The following is an 18,686-nucleotide window of genomic DNA, read 5'->3' on the forward strand; positions in this document are numbered from 1 at the left end:
AAAAGATTGGATCCTTTGTGCTGGCTGATAGGCGGTATGTGGCTTCTAAAGTACTTGTGAATTGCAGTTGAGTCAACACAAGTTGAATGACAGATGGAAAACTAGCTGTTCTCCTTAGCTGCAGTTTTTCCTTTAAAAACTGACAAAGTATGCTCTGTAATACCAATTGTTTGTAACATAGTTTCTTTGTTTCTGCCCTGTTACATCTTACTAAATCTTGGGGCTGGGAAAATATCAAGAGAGGAACTGCAAGTCACAGTGTAGATTCTGTCCTTGATGTGCTGATGGGAAAAAAAAAAAAAAAAAAAAAAAAAAAAAAAAAAACCAACCAAACAAACAAAAAAACACCTAGATTGAATTTTACCTAAGGAGCAGGGCTGGCTTCTTGTTCTAATGTATGGTTGTAAGAGGCCATGCTTTTTGCATTACTGTCTCAAAGTTTGCTGAAATAGACAAGTTCAGGCAAGTCCTGGCCAAGGTTCCAGGACTCCCTTTGTCTGAGACACACAGGAACCAAGGTTCGAGAAATCCCTTTGTTTAAGAGATGGACAAGTCCGGGAGCTAAGGGAGATAAGATGCTGATTAATGGCCCTTAAGTGGTCTTTTGTGTTGGTCTATCTCAAGGAAGGTGGTCATCTCTGAGGACTAATGGCCCTTTAGTGGCCTTTCGTGTTGGCCCATCTCAAGGAAGATTGACATATCTGAGGAAATCACAGGACTCTGACCGGAGCCTTCCAGAAATGTCACGAAGGCTGGGAAGAAGAAGGATAAAAAGGGGCACGGACAAACCCCGAATTTAGGTTTTCTGATACCAGATGCCTCACTACGGAAACAAGGAGGTTTTTCTGACACCAGATGCCTCACTACGGAAACAAGGAGGTTTTCTGTCATCAGATGCCTCTCTACATGAACGCCTGCATGCTGAAGAAGATGCCTGCATGCTGAAGAACCTTTTAGGTTTCTATGTATCTGACCTCAGATTCCTCCACCGTTGTCCTACTGCTGCCTACTGTCTCTCCTGGGATTGCTGCTCGAGACTCTGCTCCGTGGGACCTCGCTGCCCGAGACTCCGCTTCTAGAGACCACGGTACTCTGACCATCTTCTCTGCATTTCACCGATCTGCTGCTTGCGGCCTGCTACTCTGCTGCTGCTCTCCCCTACGCTTATTTTGCCCCAGACCAACGTTAACAACGTGCTACAGGATGCTGCTGCATCCAGGAGGTGACTATTCCCCGCTTTAACATAATTCTTGCTCTTTTCTACCTTTTTCTATTGCCTACTTTCCCTTCCCCATCACCCTAATTTTGATATTTCGTCGATCTCCCTTCCCCATCCCCTCAGTTGTCTATCATTTCTAATAAACAGGTCAGATCAACATTTGAATGCTCTTCTTCTTAATCTCACGCCGGGCATAACATATCAAAAGAACCTTTGCCTCACTCCTAAATTGGAGCGAGACAATGGTCTTGCCACATAAGAAATTGGGCTGAACCAGCCAACAGCCAATCACCGTATGAAAAGAAAGCCAGAGAGCAGCAGCAGATGCCACCATTCACTGTAAACCTTCCTAACTTGCAAATGTAATCAACACTGAATTGAATAAAGGCATTTTAGAAACTAATATAAATTTAGCGAAGTAAGGGGAAATAAGATTAGCAATGGAGTGAAGAACCAAGAAGAGTTGGTGGAGTCCCCAGAGGTTTTCAAGAAAAGAGTAGATAACGGCACTGGGCAATGTCGTTTAGTAGGCATAATGATGTTAAACAGACAGTTGGACCAGATTAAGTCAGTGATCTTTTCTGAACATGATTGTTCCATGATTCTAACTGTAAGCATAGCCTCCTGGGAAGAAGTGTTACTACAGGACAATGCATAATGGAAATATTTTGGTTGTTTATGTTTGGATAATTCACCTGAAATGCTTATTTTTCTTTTTCTAAGAGATGTAGACTTTCTCATATTCCTACGAAAGGAAAAAAAGAAGCTTCCTGTATAATATTTGATTCAGCTCAGTCTTCCTTGGTTTCAGTCAATCAGAATCTCTGAGAACATGGGACATCTTTAAATTAGTGGAAGTAGGAAAATGTTCAAAACCATCATCTCAGCAACCTGAAAAGATTATAAAGACCTAAGTAGAGGGGCTACCTTATACTAAAAAAAAAACAAACAAAACAAACAAACAAACAAAAAAAAACAAAAAAAAACACCCACATAGAAACAAAAACTGATTTATTTTTTTTTTCTGAATTTTAACCATAGGGTTTTGTTTTGTTTTTTTAAAAATGCAGCTATGGAGATGATTAACAAAACCCATTTCCATTAAATTAAAGTATTTGTAATTTGCCACATATACACATATACTATGTAATACATTACAGTATTTCATTTTCCTCTCAAAATAAAATAAAATAAAAAAGTAAAAAAAAAAAGGGGGTAGCAATACCCCAGGCTGAGGCAACTGAGGATTTACTCAAACATGACAACAACAAATACAATAAATAAATAAAGGAAAACCAGTACTTACCTTCAGAAGACCTCAGTTATACAAGGATCTCCAGAAAGATCCTTCCAACCCTTAAATGAGGTCTGGGGAGGGATGGACCCTGTCTCCACCCCTTCTAGTCAGGAGCATTGCGTGCACCTGAGCTGCCCTGGTTTGGCCCTGCCTTTCTACCAGGAGCTCAGTCACTGCTTCAAACTGTGACTTAGCATTTCCATTACAATTTTTAACAACAAGTGGATGGAGCAATTCCTCTGAAAATGGAGTAATTATACAAATTTAGAACTTTGGATATTGAACTACATTCTGTAGCATTTAAAGCATAGAATCATTAAAACTAGCTTCTTAAGAGGCAGAATCAATGTCACAGTGAGTTGAATAGGTTAAAAAAAAAAAAGAAGTAATCACTGAATGATTTTAGAATTCTAGTAGTATGCAGTTTTATCATGGCAGAATGCCCAGAGCTCATAAAAGATAAATGAGATCTGAAGTTGGAGGAGAGGAGGTAGAGTGTCGTTAAATTTAATACAAGGTCTGTTGTTTTCCTACCCCCCTTCCCACCCATTTTTTATAGGCAAGGGAATGTACAAGACATCAAAGAAGCCTTCCTATAAATATATATGAAAATAAACAGCAACTTCTATTATGAATGTTCTAGAACCTTAAAGGAAGTATAATTCAGTGCATTTTAAATTGCTTTGGAGAAATATAATCAATCCCATGCATATGGGAAAACCTGATCTTTTTTGTACATATCTATATATACACATATAAAACATGTACAGTCCCTGGATCCTCCTTTTGATTTATTAAAATAATTTTAAAAAAAGAAAATATCAGACCTCTTCATATGCATTTCACTTATAGAAATACACATTAACTTCTGAATTAGTAGCACAACAATATTTAGCAATTAATTTTAATAATAATATTATTACTTTCCTAAAAAACATAGAAGTATAAATCTGTAAAAAAAAAATCAAAGAATGTACAAATCCAGAGTGATATTCATGACAGTCACAGTCAGAGGATAAACACATCATTGCCCAGTTACCTAAAAGTACCCATTACTTTGAGAATGACTTTTTACTGGCAAGAAGAAAAAGCAATCTGCCAATGTTCACATTTTATGTGGACACAATTCACTTTGTATTCACATGTGCCCTGTTTCTAGTCTTCTTAAAGAGTTCGCATAAATTCTTCTTTCTTTGTGATCTACTTTCTCAAGACTTTGTGTTTTCACTGGTGGAATAAGTGTAAATGCATTAAATAATTCATTTCTAGTCTAATTAATAAAGAAAAATATACCGCTACCTTTGAAACACCTTCACAATCAATGTGGTCATGGTAGCAATAATAAAATGAAATTCAGATTTGGTAGTAGAGTTCTTACAAGAATGTGTTATCTTCTTCATATCTACAAACCATAGTGTAGGACCAGTATTGTGCAAAGGTAGCACCTCAGCTTTTTCTCACTGGGATGAAATAAGAGGATTCCTACACCACGCAAATAAAACTTGTAGGATAAGACTTTTGTATGAGGGAATAACCCATACGGACTGCTCAACACCACATCTTTCCAGCAAAAGTTCAGTTTTATTTTCAGCTTACACCCAATAATTTTTTTATCAGGCCATTTTTTAATAGGATTTTTTAATCAGGATTTCTAGTTTCAGGAAAAACAATACTAACATTTAGGTAAAACGTGTGGTATATTACTCTTTTTTTCTTATGCTGTGGGTGTTTTCCAGATTAATCTTTTCTTAATTGAGGTTTACATGGGAATTGTTCTTTGTAATCTGACAGATAGTCCTTTCTTCACATTATACACAAATTTCTGTTATTTTGCTACTAGTATTCCATTTTCATTTTATTCAATTTATTTCATGTTCTTGTTTTCTTCTTACTTTACACTCAACTGTAAAAGTAGTAAGCAGTTACATCTCATACTGATAATGACTTAGTTGTTCATGCAATCTAATAATCTACATAATATTCTTTCACTACAATTTATAGTCCCATTTACTATACATATAATTTATCTATTTTGTCCTTTATATTGGTAATAAAATATTAATAAATACATTAACATTTAGAAATGTCGAAAATAAATAAGTAATTTTCCATTACAGTATTCTCCTAGATCATCCTATTTATGTTAAAATTATTGCAGTTATTCAAAATTTAGGACAGAGCTTCCTTTTTGTAACTGACAGTTATACTTTCTAGAAAATTTGATGCGATTCTCTGAATAGAAACAATTTTACTACTATTAATTGTATGACAAATTGTGTAAAATATATCTGTGAATTATTTAGAAGGACATCTACTTCAAAAATTCTTGTTGGTAATGAATTCTAAATTAGAGAACACATTTTACATATCTAGGAGGGCTTAGAAATAGAATTATTTATTTGAAAATGAATGTCATCAACATTTCTTTGCACAACTAAGCTGTTCCTTTCAACTACTGGGGAGAGTTTATTTACAACTCAGTTTGCAGTAAAAATGTTTCAGATTACTGTCTGTCTCTACAAAAATCAACAGACTTAGCACCACAAGAAAACTGCCGCAGACCTCTGGAAGAGCCGTAACTTAAGAGGCATTCTACAGAACTGTGAGGTAGTTTTGTCAGCAGTTCAAAAGCATTGTGTGCACACTATGCATATGCGAGGCACATCTGTAGCAGTGCAATGGCTATTGCTGCACTGCTTCACGGACAACCTATGCATCAGAACGATCACAGGAATATTTTGCAGTGCTCTGCCTATGAAAACAAACAACATAATTTACACTGAAGTGCACCTTTGAAAATATGCTGAGAAAATAATGGTACAAAACCTTCCAACTATATTTTTATCACAAAAATATGTTGTTCTTTTACTCATCCCATGCTGGGTATCCTTACTGTCATAAAACAAATCAAAAGCAGAGGGCTGGTGTAGAGAGTGTTATTTACAGCTGGTTAGCTGAGAAGGGTCATAAACACAGTGCAGCTAAAAAAGCAGCCATACCACCTGCAAGGACAGCAAGAACAACAGGATGCCCTGTGATGGTGAGAAACTAGCCATGGTTTTGTGAACTCAGCAAGGGACTAACTTTCAGTATGATAACAACAAGCTGCAAAGATACTTGGGGATGGTATGTAATTGGGAACCAATGATGAGCTCCGCTTTTGTATGAGCTAATTATCTGTGTCATAAATGTACACATAGCCAAGGAATAAATGAGATTAACTGATCATATGTCAATGACAGGTGTGGTCATTTGCTTTTCTCCCACTGTTCTACAACAGGCTGGAATTAGTACTACTTGAACTGTGAATTCTGATTTGCTTCAAGAGAAAATATTTTCAGTAAGATAGCATAGCTTTGTTTTTCTCTACCAACAGAAGATTTTGAAATGACCTAACACACAGTAATCTCACTACTAGTAACAAAATCAGACCTTTGAAGGAGATTATAGGATTAAAATCAACATTAAATTACGTACTACTTTTTGTAGTGAACTTCAAGAAAATAAAGCAGAGCAAATGAAAACATTTTTAAGGACACAATCTGATGGACACAATCATACATTTTGGAGTAGAACAAATTTTAACACCATAAAACATTTTCAAAATGTCATTTTGTTTCAAGAACTTTGATGCTGTCTTCAGTCAACTAAGTTGTGCTCTGTTGTCAAGACATTTAGTTCAGACATCATTAATGTTAGATGCAAAAAGTTCCTGGGAAAACTGAAGCCAAGGTGTAGCACAAGATTCAGGTTAGCTTGATAGAAGACACTATAGTCCACTTTCTTGTCAAAGAAGGCAAGGTTGATTCAAGTGTTGGTGTGAAAAGCTTTCTCAAGAAAAGTGTTCTAAAACTCGGAATGTACAAAGGTCCAGTAAGGTACAAATAAGCATCAATACAAATAGTAACTATAAAAGCTTTTAACAAATGTTCTACTGGTTTTATTCCTCAGAATATTGTTTATGATTTGAAATTTTTTATATTAATATAAGAAGTAAGAAAATTGGCTCCCTTCAGTTAACAGTTAAATCAAATAGTTGGATTTGAATGGAGGTATAATTTTCTAGGACAGCAAAGTGATGTTTTCACTAGAATTTTCATTTATTTTATTTATATTTCTATGCTAAAAAAAAAAAAAAAAGAAGGAAACAGAAAAAGAGAGAAAGAGAAAAATTAGTTTCATCAGTTATTTTATAAATGTTTTAAATATGATTTTACTTCCCTCAGTTGTTTCATATTTAAATGCTGGAAAAACTTTATATCATTACATCATTTACACGCCATACTTAAATACTGGTTCAAATTTGGAAGATGAAAATGTTGTCCAAGAAGACAAAAATTTTAAGTAAATATTTTCATTTTATTTTTTAAGTTAGAGGAATCAAATCGAGTTCTATTTTATTGAAGTATCTATCTGCTTTATTTTATAAGTATCTGCCTGTCTAGCCTTTGAAGACAAAGAGGTTCTTTGTTCTGTATTCTGAAAGAACAGAATAAGACATTTTTTTACATGATAATTATTGCCTATTTTCTTACTAAGTTATTTTGGAATGAAAAAAGAATATTATTCTCTAGAGTTGTAATGTAAAGAGAATTCCAAAGCACAATATTACTTGCTTATTCTTCAAAAGCAAAAATAAAGTAGAATTTAGTTTCCAGAGTGGAAATTCAGAATTTCACCCCACTGAGTTAGAGATAACTATTGCCCTTGTGGAACTCACCTGTCTGCCCCAATACTTTCTATAGCTCCTTAAAGGTCACCCCAAGTCAGGAAATGTAGAGCTGAAATTCCTGTGTGGCATTCATTCTGCCAGGACACAGGAGGTTCTTCATTCATCATGTCCACATCTTCACCAAGAAGAGGAGTTCCTGAAAATTTTCAAATCCTAGGGAAGACTAGGGAGAGTTTTTTTTTCACCAAAACTTTAATTGATTGGAAGGTAATAAAAATGAAATTGAAGCATTTCATAATATCTATATATAGATAACTAAATATACCCTTTGGATTCACAGCTCAACATTATTGACCACTATGTGTTTAACCAATGTTGACTAAAAATATAATGTTTTTTCAATAACAAATGAGCAGTTCTGTAGTTCAAAAGAAGTGTTCTTTGTTACAGGAAGTAATGACATATATAAGAAATATACCAGTCTTACTAAACTACAAGTAATATTTGCAAAACCAGCCAAACAAGCAGAGGAATTTATTTCTTTATGTTAAGAAAGTACATTTAAAATTTGTCTTCATTAAGAGTTTTTTTTAAGGATTTCTTGAAGGAAGAGCTGTGTGCCTCTGCAAGGTCTTTCAAATGTTACAGTTCTGTTTTCTTCTTTGCTGGTAATGACTTTACCACCTGTTGATTTGAAATTTTTCTTTGTTGAATAACTATAGCAGCACTTTTTCTTTTTTTGTTTGTTTGTTTTTTACAAATATTCTGCAATTATACTCTTCAAATATTTAACATATTGAGTATATGGAGTACAGTGCAGCAAGATTTAATTTTCATATATTTTTCATGTATTGAGTTTTCCCAATATCAAGCAGACAGTCTGTAAATAGAAATACATATATAGAAATCAACTATGTATTTGGATATGCATTTATTTTGTCAGTTCTTGAATTTCAGTTAGAATATTCCTGAGAAGCTGTTTGGTGTACAGAAGAAACAAATATAAATAAATAAATATAAATATAGTTATTTGGACCATCCTACAACAACACTAGTGGAATAACTTCATGCTTCTATTTGTCTCAAGTGTCACTTCACATCAGAATAGACTTTTGTTCCTCTTTGCTAAGTATATGAAATAGACTTTATGCAGCCAAATGAAAACATTATTAATTTTAGCTGACTGACCTGAGTCAGCTATTATTCTGTAAACTTCAAACCATGGAATTTCACCCTTTTTATTACTATTTTTGTTAGAAATTATTATTGGTATTATAGAATATAGGAAAGCTGCTTATCTTTCTGAGGCATGCATTCTGTTTGCTTTCCAGGAGTTACTTGAAACATGAATATACAGCCTATTATCAAGTATCTATACAAATAATGAATAATTATTGTTTGATCTTCTTGCTTACTTGATGTCATGTATCAGGACACAGAAGCCTTCAGAAAAACTAATAATAAGTGATTTTACACTCAAAAATACAGAGAAAGTTATATTTTTCCTTGTAATAATTCCTTCAATAATTTTTGGCTGGGCAAGAAAATGACTGTCTACCTCTTTACTGCCCTGTGTTGTTACATCAAGGTGATGATATGCCCTTCACAATTTTTCTTAAATTCACATATTCCCTCTTCCTCTCAAATACAAATGCATACATGTCTTTTAAGGGTGACATTTTTTCCCCAAAGAAAACCCACATCTTTTTATTATCTTTTTTTCCTACTGCAGCTGTAACCCTTACTTCCATATGTAATTCATTTACAGTTTTTTGGTTAACAATATGAATAGATCTATGAAATGAAACGTTTCAGTGGTTAGTATTTTGCTTATTTTCATTTAATAAATTGAATTTCAGAAGTCAAATCAGAATATTTTAATTAACCACATGTTGTCAACTGGAAAGACAGTGCTAGATTAAGCCCCAGTATATTTAGAAGAGAGAATACTCTCACTAAAATTTCTCTAAATATTAAAGCATTCTCATAGAGAGCATAGGCATGCTCTGAACAAATATTTTATTTACCGGTCATTGATTTGAAGTATCCTTACCTACTATTCACTGAGTGGGAAAAAATAAATAAATAAAAAAACAAAAAAATAAAAAAATAAAAAATCATGCTAACAGGGATAAAACTATTTTAGAGCTGAAGGCATGAAATAAGCCTAAAGAATACAACTGTACAGCAGCTTTCAAAGATAAAAAGAAATCTCAGTTCTACTTAGCTTTTGCTTTTCAATATTTGGTCAAGGACCATATCACATACCAGTAGCTCACAATACTATTCCTAATTTTCTATGCTGTATGATGCTGTATTACTAAGGGCTTTGATGTATTTGCATAAGCATGATGCTTCATGGATAAGCACAACAAGGAGCACTGAACACATTTATCTGTAGAACATTCTCCCCGCAACCAGTGTGCCTAAACAGCAGTCCATCACATATGTAGATATAATTATGCATTAAAAAAAAAAAATCAAACTTCAGTACAGTGCTTTACTGATTTATAAATTTATTTGACCTCCACATGATAACAATAAAATGTTAGATTTATGAAGTGCTTGGCCTGTAATTTATTGTTGGTGGTTGTTGGTGGTTTTTTGTAGGTTTTTTTTAAATGTTAAAATTGAACATCAATTCTATGCTTTTATTCTGAAAACTGAAGAAATTAATTACATTAAAAAATGAAGATTTTGTTAAATTAATAATCTAGTAATTACTTTTGTACCATTATTTGTAGAATAGCATTAAGCTAGAGTAAGCAAGAAATTGCTGTTCAAAAAGAGGAACATGTTAATAGTTAGATAGAACATCCACTTACAGTCAGGGAACCTGAAAATGTTGACAAAGGTCTGATGAATAAAAAGCTGGAGTATGCCAAAGTGAGAATGATTTAAAAAAAATAAAAGTCCAATCTTTAACATTTAGGACATCTTGAGAGACTACAAGCAAGTACATGTTCTTTTTCCTGCAATTCCTTGCAGTAACATGATGACTGATCTTAAGGGATTTTCCAGTCAAGCTCAATTTGCTTCAGTCACAAAGGCAAGAACTCCAAAATTATTTAAATACTTGTTCTATTATCATTTAAAGACATTTTACTAATGGCACAGAGTACACACTTAGTGATTTATTTTCATACATTAGCATCATCATTATTTCAGCCCCTCAGAGAAGGTAATCAACTATTAGTATGATAAGAAGCATCACAGTATTAATGGGTATTAATATTAAAGTCCACTTCACCAGTGACAGATCTGTTTGTATACTGTCCACTAAAAATTATGTCCCTTTATAGCAAACATTATTTGAAGATTCTATATAATATCAAAAGTTTCTACTTTTCTAATCACTAAGGCATAAAAGCACTATGAATGTTACAGTTATGCATCTTTGCATTACAACAAAGTAGATATCAAACTTGATTACACTGATATCTTAAAAAATGATTGATTAGACTGGAAATGTGTATTCTTAAGTTATAATATGCTTTGTACAATAATGATAGAAGAAGCAGAACACTTTTTTTGTATGAATATTGAAACAGAATATCCTACAACACATAGCAGGACATTAGTAGCAAAACTGATACAGGTATGACTTTATGCAAGTATAAGAGATTAATGTGTAATTTCCTGAGTACAAACTTCTAGTATATACCATATCCACAGACAGCTTATTTCTTTAAAATCTGCATAAAGTTAAAATTTAATCCACACCATTTAAAGAGTGGCATTAAAATTTTCACTTTTTAAAAAAATTTCTAAGAAAGTAGATCCCAGCAACTAGCTCAAAAGCCACAAGTTGTCTATGATATCTCTGACAGGAATTTCTAGAAAAGATATCCTCCAGCTTTTTAGATTAACCCATTTCTCTCACAAGAAATGGCATCTGACGTATTCATAGGAATTATTATTTGGCACTAAGAAAAATTAAACAAAGTATTGAGACATTTTAAAATAATTTTGATACATATCAATGACCATAAAAATATTCAATACTTATTTCAGTTTTCAATACAGGAAATATGATGATTTGATAAATGTTCCAGGTTGTATTTGTCAAAAATGATTAAAATGATGGTCTCACATTACACTCAAATCTGTTTCAGCAGCAAAAAAATCTCTACTCCTTTTCCTATTATTAATTTCCATCTATCTATCATATGCTGGTTATCTGTGGATTTATTCAACCAATTTTGCTAATATTCTGGCCAGAATTTCCTGGAACTTCAAATAGCTTTCCAGAACTGAATATATATACAACAACACGGGAATCTGAGCATAACAAAATAGGATGCAGAAAATTGAAGGTCTTTGTATCAGATATGTGTTCTAACATGGTTTTGAAATTACTCTCTCGGGAGAAAAAAAAAAAAAAAAAATGTCGTTATGCCCTAAAAGCCAGGTTTATAGAATCTTCAGCTCCATTGATTTTGAGAACATCAGATCTTTGTAGTGTGTTAGAAATATATCACACTAATCTGTTGCTGGCTAGCCACAGATTCTCAGTAGTTTTTCTTGTTAGCTCAGCTGGAATTCTTCTTCTACTGCTTGGCTATCTATGCAGCCAAGGTCTATGAATTTCATGTGTCTCATTTTGCCTGTTTAGTATGGTATTGGAGCTTACACAAAACAGTCTCTTTCAGCCAGAGGAGAAGGTAAGCATTCAAAAGTCTGAAATCTGGGAAATAAATGAAAAAATAAATGAGAAAGCATTAAAACTCCAGTCAGCAGTACTGGGAGAAATATTTGTCAGGGAATTATTCTAATCCTAGCTAACGTTCTTTAAAAGGAAAAAAAAAAAAAAAAGTATTGGAAACAACACTTTCCTCTAAGCAGACTAATTCAGAGTATTGTTTCTAAGTTAGAGTTTCTACTTATGATTTTATACATCTCCTATATAAGCCAATTGGTGATTGTTTGAGTTAGTTTCTCACAGTGGTTAAAAAAAGCCAGTCAAAGAAACAGTTGATTTTACCTAAAAGTAAACATACTGTACAGAGTTCTTTTTCACACCATTGTGGACCACAGCACCATCAATTAAGCCTAGGCAAGTTTAGATTGACTGTAAATCCAACTCTTAAAATGCCTTCACTCAAATTATGTTCAAGTTGATTTTATGTTTGTGTATATTTCTTTTCTTCATGGAATAGTTGATATAATGATAAACTGTATCAGTATGGATAACTGCTATTGCAAAGACTCATGAGTCATTTGAGATATCAAACAAGTGCTATCCAATAACATGACAAAATGATGTCATAAATAAGAAGTTTTATGTAATGAATTTTAATATTTTTCAAGGTTTCAACTTCCTAATAGATAAATCTAAGGAAAATGAAACTATTCTGTTTAGGCTACCTGCATTTTAATCCTTTTCTGCTATGACACCAATAAATGTGTCTCTGCATGCACTCATGCATGCACATTTTATGTTTCTAGGATAGAATTTCCAGGTTATTACAGGGAATAAAAGGAAAAAATAAAGTAACCTGCATTGTCTTAAGCACTTGTATGATACTCTAAAACATAAGTTTCCATTAGGAGTGGTGATCTTTTAGCTGATTTCTGTCCTCTTTTACACAGGCTTCTAAAGAAAATAAGAAAAGAAATGATCTCCCAGAATATGAAGCAAACAGAAGTATCAATAACACACATATATCATACTAATGTTTTTTAGATGACTGGAATTTTATTTGAAATCAAGCTATCTAGGAATACTCAGGGATTACCATTCTTTCTCTCAGCTCCTTGAGCAGCCCTGTACCCTCCCTAACCAACCCTCCCTCAACAAAAAGCTCACAAAACAGAACTAAATGGATTATACAAGGTGCTTTAAATGAAGTCTCCCTTACTGTCTGTCAAGCTTTTAGTAACTACTAAGCATATGAAGACAATAATGAAAAGATGGTAGTTGTAAATACCCAAAAGGCTATTTGCATGAAAAACTCACCCATATGGAAGCCTTCAGTCTACTGGGAACTGCTGAGACAATCTCCACCAAAGAGCAATCTCCAAGAAATTCTGCCTTAGTGGTGGTCAGACTCTAAATGAGGTCTAGAGGAGGTGGAATCAAGCTCCACCCCTTCCAGGAGCACAGCTAAATTACTCTCATCTGTGCTCCTACAGCTGACCCAACACTTGCCTCAGCTGATTAATCAGAGGTTCAGGCTGTGATTACCAATTTCCCATACACCGAATTCACCATAAAGAATAAACATAGCTTGTTTCTCACTTTCCCACAGTTTATCTACTTTCCAGATGCTTCAAAAAGACTTTGGTAATTCTCATAAAAGCACCATTATACAACTGTACAATGTGTAGCTTACTTTACATTCTGAAAGTGATTCTGATTCTTGGGGCTTAAATCAGTTCAAACAGTTATTTTCACATTACTTCATTATATACTGCAAGTTCATCATTAGTATTTTCAGAACAGAGAAGGTCATCAAGTTTACTTAGTTATGTCTGAATTCTTCCCCACAACTGTTTGATTGGTAGGCTCCATAAAACTGACTTCTGAGCACATGTTGGATTTATTCCTGAGACAGATGATATTTCTTTTCCATCTGAATGTTTCTCTTGTCAGGATTTCAGAGAAAGAAATAATCCCAAAGATAGATTAAACCAGATCACAGAAAGATCTGAAGGTGCAGTTCTAATTCCTGAAAAATTTCACAGTGAGCCTTCAAAATGAGCAGAAATATGATTGCAGGCTTTGATTGTTACGACAGACAGCTCTGCTTGGAACAAACTGTGCTGCTTTACAAATAGTGCTTTATGCCTACAAAGAGACAACTAAAACAATCTGCTTCAATCCACCAATTAATGAACAAAACAATATATCTTGTTGTATTACAACATTTAAACCCAAAATCAGGAAAAGAGCAGCCTTCTTACCTAATAATTGTGGAGAAGATTTCCATTTCCCATGGACAGCTGTGCTTCACAGTATCCAGAATAGCAAAGATTTCAAGACAGTCTGATGCTGAGAGTCTGAGGACAAAGCTCAAGAAAACTGCCCAGTTATGAAGAGGAAAAATGCTTCAAATCACCACCAGAAATGCCTTTCTTTTTAATTTTGAATTGATCACTTAGGAATGAATTAAACTATGTTCTTATTTATATCACTTTATAGCAGTGAACTCAGATTAATCTACCATGAAGTCAGTTGACACTTATTAAGGAATAAATTGGTATGAATATGATTACTCTCTGTTTTATACAATTGCATTATAGGTCTGCTTGTTTCTTTTTGACACATGACCATTAGTTTTCAGAGATCTAATTGTAAAGACTGTATTTTTATTTTCCTTTTGTAAAGGTAAAGACTGAGGGATTTTTAAAGTAGCAGAAAAGCATTTTTAAAATTTCAGAGTTTTTATCATCTTACCTTTTCAAGCTGAGCTGGCATTAGAATCAGTTCCTCTCTTCTGCACTCTGTCTAAACTTAAACACCTTTGCATGGAAAGGAATGCAAAAGCAGTTTAAGAATCAAAGATAAATAAGTGAAGAAAAAAATAATAAAAATGTTAAAGATTTCTAGGTGAAAAATTTTGTTTCAGCAACATCACTATAAAGTAAGCATGAGTTTCATCTAATTAGCATGAAGGTATGTGGAGCTTTGTTTTTTGGACAACATGGTAATTTTAATGTTTTCTTTTAACACTCGTAAACATATGTTATGCAGGACAGGAAGATGAGAAGATTCAATTGCATTTAAACAAGAACAACAGAGGTACATGCAGCCCAGTGTGGGAATGTATGAAGAATCTGTTGAGAGGTCAGATGTAGGGGTTAAAGAGAAGACATGTAAGAGTGACACTTTAGTGGGTGTCTGCTATGGGCCACCTAATCGTGAAGAAAAAGAATCTGAGGTCCTCTATTAACAGACAGGAGCATTCTAACATCCTCTGGCCTTGATCTTCATGGGGAAATTCAACTTCCCTCACAACTATTAAAGGGATAAGACAGCAGGGCATAAACAATGCAGGAGGTTCCAGAAGTGTGTCAAGAGCTCTTGGAGTGGGTTCAGAGGAAGGCCACCAAGATGATCAGAGAGCTGAAGCACCTCTTATGTGAAGAAAGGTGGAAGGAACTGGGCTTGTTTAGCTTGGAGAGGAGAAGGCTCTGGGGAGACCTCGTTGTGGCATTACAGCATTTGAAGGGATCTTATAAACAGGAGGGGGAATGACTGTTGACATGGCTTGATAGTGATAGGACAAAGGGAAATGTTTTTAAATTAAGCCAGGGTAGATTTAGGTTGGATGTTAGGAGAATGTTTTTCACCCAGAGGTTGGTGATACACTGGAACAAGTTGCATAGAGAAGTTGTGGATGCCCCGTCCCTCGAGTCATTCAAGGCCAGGCTGGATGTGGCTCTGGGAGGCCTGGTCTAGTAGGTGGGCTGAAACTAGATGATCTTTGAGGTCCTTTTCAACCCAGGCCATTATATGATTCTACAGTTCTATGGTTCTATGATCTTATGCTCACCAACAACGAGGCACTCAGCAGTGATTTGAAAACCAAAGGTAGCCTGGGCTGAAATGACCACGAGGTAGGTCTTGGAATTCAAGATTCTGAGGGGAAGATTGTGTGCAAAAAGTCCTTTCTAGCCACAACAAACTTGTGATTCTGTGGACATGGGGAATACAGCAATTTTATTTATTTATTTATTTATTTTGTAAATATACAAAGATCACTGATAGACCTGACATAAGAATGTGCAATTTAACTAAAATGAAAGAGCTGAATCACTTTTCCTTGGTTTGAATTACTGAAGAGTTAAACGACGCGTACTTCTGAACTCTTTCTGTGAAATGAAAGGACTATGTGTATGAAAAAACGTTTGTGTTAAATTATGTATTTAAATGAACATTAGGATTTAATGATGTAAACTTTAAGTGCAAAATTATGCAAGTAAAAGTATTTTATCTCAATGAACCAAAATGATCATTTATTATAGTATAGCAACCTGCCATGCATTCAAGCCTTACAAGTCTTATAACATTCTCATTATACCTTAAAGAGATAGATCATCTGAAACTGAGACAACTAGCTGGCTTTTCTGAAGATAGAATGCAAAATTCATATGGAAGATTATTCATATGAAGCTAGCCCTCAGACTTTAGCAGAATGAGTATTTTAGTGTTAAGAGTGAATGAACTTGTTGGGTTTTCCTCATCTGAGAATGTTAGGATTACTTATATATTTTTAAAATATATACCAAACAACTTTCTGTTTGGCATGATCGAGAAGTCATGTGTGTCAGAAAATAGAAAACCTTATTGTGCCCATAATTATATGAGTATGAAATGTACTGTTGGAATAAATATGTCAAAGAGAAAATGCAGTATATTTTCATATTCTGACTCCAAATTGGCTGGCAAAATGAATTCAGTGGAGGATAATTATCAAGGACAAGACCGGTTCTGCTGTGTACCCAGATGTGTGCTTTGTGTAATACAGTTTCTACTGGAACATCTAATCACTTGAGAAACTTTCTGAAATGGTTTTACTCACAATATATTGTACTAAAGATTTCCACAATTTAGCTAAGTATTACGTGAATAATTACCTTTTAGTTTGTCTTCATCTGGAAGCTGACAACTTTATCTAGTGCAGTGAATAAGCTGGGAGAGGCGCTGGTTTTTCATTTTGTATTCAGTCTACTGTACTTAGGGAGAAACACAATGGTGTTAACGTTCTGATGTTTTAGCTTTTGCTGAGTAGTGCTGTACAGAGCCAAGGATGTTTCAACCTCATGTTCTGTCCTGTTTGCAGTCACGGCCAAAGGTGCACGAGGAGCTGAGAGAGGACAGAACCAGGACAGTTGATCCAAACTGGCCAAAGGGATACTCCATAACACATGACATCATGAAAGAAAACTTTTAAAATTGTGGGGAATTGACTGAGGAACAATCATTGCCTCTAGACTAGTTGGGCATCGGTTGGTGGATGGTGAACAATGTTTTGTGCATCATCTGTTTTATATATACATATTATTATCATTACTATTATTATTCTCCTTTTCTTCTCCTTTTCTGTCTTCATAAATGGCTTTTATCTCAACACACAATGTCTTTTTTTTTTTTTTAATGTTTCTCTCTCCCATCTCATTGGGAGCAAGGAGTGAAGAAAGTGCTGCATGGTGCTTGGCCGCTTGCCAGGTTAAACCTTAACATGTATCTAGCTGTTGTAATTAAGAGAAACTGACTACGCAACTTCAAACTCTGGCTACACATCAGAGATTCTATGTACTATGAAGCACTGCAGGGAGGAAGAAATGCTTCTCCCTTGACAGTTGTTTTTGTGTTTTGGTTTTTTTTTTTGTTTGTTTTTGGTTTTTTTGTTTTGTTTTTGTTTGCTTTTGAGAAATTTACAACAATTGTGAAGGCCATTCAAATTACAACTTAGAAACTAGAGTCATCATGTTCAGTAATTCAGTTTTGTTGATCTTGTTTTTAATTACTTGGGAAAGAAAGCTAAGGACAGAGACATCTGCAAACACCTGTGTGCATATTTTAAGTATATTGTATAGCTGAGGTCTCCTCAACAAAGAGGGAGACAAAATAATAGTTCTAATGTTCCTGTCTTTCAAAACAAAAGAGATAATTTAATAGTTGAGAACCTTCAGGAGGTTCCTCCAGTCTTTTTAGAAAGAGGTTTGAAGACTTCCAGAATCTGTTTCCTACTGAGCCTACTTCTCAAAAAGCCTACTACTTTTGTTCAAGTTGATAAAAAAATCCCATTTTTAAAATCTATTTATATCTATTTACCTATATTAAGAATGCCAATAAAGGAAATGTATATTTATGTAATTAGCTCTTTCTTGTTTCAAAAGAATGGGCTAAAGTAGGACTACCGCTGTTTGTAAATAGACAAATTTACTGTTTCTAAATATTCAGTCCGATGTTTTATAGATATTAAAAAGTGATCTGGAAATACAAATCTAGGCAAGATGATACAATATAGAAGTGTCTGAAAGAATTATAAAATCATGTAGGTGACATTCATCTTGAAATGCATAAAAAGTAGCTCATTTCCCACTATCTCTGGATCCTCATCTGTATGTTTCCCTTAGCATTCTCTGTCTTTGTTCTTATCATTCTGACATAAAGATATTTCATGTACTGTGAGTGCAGCTGCTTTTGTAATGGGATAAAGAGCATTGCTGTTAAGAATATTAGTAAAAATATGAAAGCAAATGTACATGTGGAATTTGCAAAGGCAGAAACATGATACTATTAAAAAGTTTTGAATTGTCTACAAATGACTATTCTTCATTTACTAATTCTTCCTCGATGCCCATTTCATCTCATTCTATTTCTGTCCTCCTCACTCATTTTCTTTCTTCCATATTCCTTTCTGAAGCCTGATTAGCCTAATTCTGAATGTGTAGAGTCACCGGAAAGTTTTTTAGAACAGTTCAGTCTGCTGTTGAATAAGCATGGGTTCCCATTTCCCTGCCTTCACTAACTTTCAGTTCTCAGT

At 34.2% G+C, this 18,686-nt stretch overlaps 2 long non-coding RNA genes across 2 annotated transcripts; both read right to left on the reverse strand.

Moving 5' to 3' along the window:
• Positions 1-3,406: 3,406 nt before the first annotated feature.
• On the reverse strand, positions 3,407-9,154 carry LOC146760748 (uncharacterized). The gene is made up of 2 exons (XR_014947197.1): positions 7,237-9,154; positions 3,407-6,362 (listed from the first exon to the last, which is right to left on the reverse strand). It is a non-coding gene; the product is annotated as an uncharacterized LOC146760748 (long non-coding RNA).
• Positions 9,155-14,094: 4,940 nt separating this feature from the next.
• Positions 14,095-16,881, reverse strand: LOC107315002 (uncharacterized). The gene is made up of 3 exons (XR_014947201.1): positions 16,771-16,881; positions 14,588-14,652; positions 14,095-14,190 (listed from the first exon to the last, which is right to left on the reverse strand). It is a non-coding gene; the product is annotated as an uncharacterized LOC107315002 (long non-coding RNA).
• Between the last annotated feature and the right edge of the window lie 1,805 nt (positions 16,882-18,686).

The sequence above is a fragment of the Coturnix japonica genome, chromosome 5, assembly GCF_054131305.1.
Source record: "Coturnix japonica strain WE chromosome 5, WE-NBRP24, whole genome shotgun sequence".
Classification (NCBI taxonomy): Eukaryota; Metazoa; Chordata; class Aves; order Galliformes; family Phasianidae; genus Coturnix; species Coturnix japonica.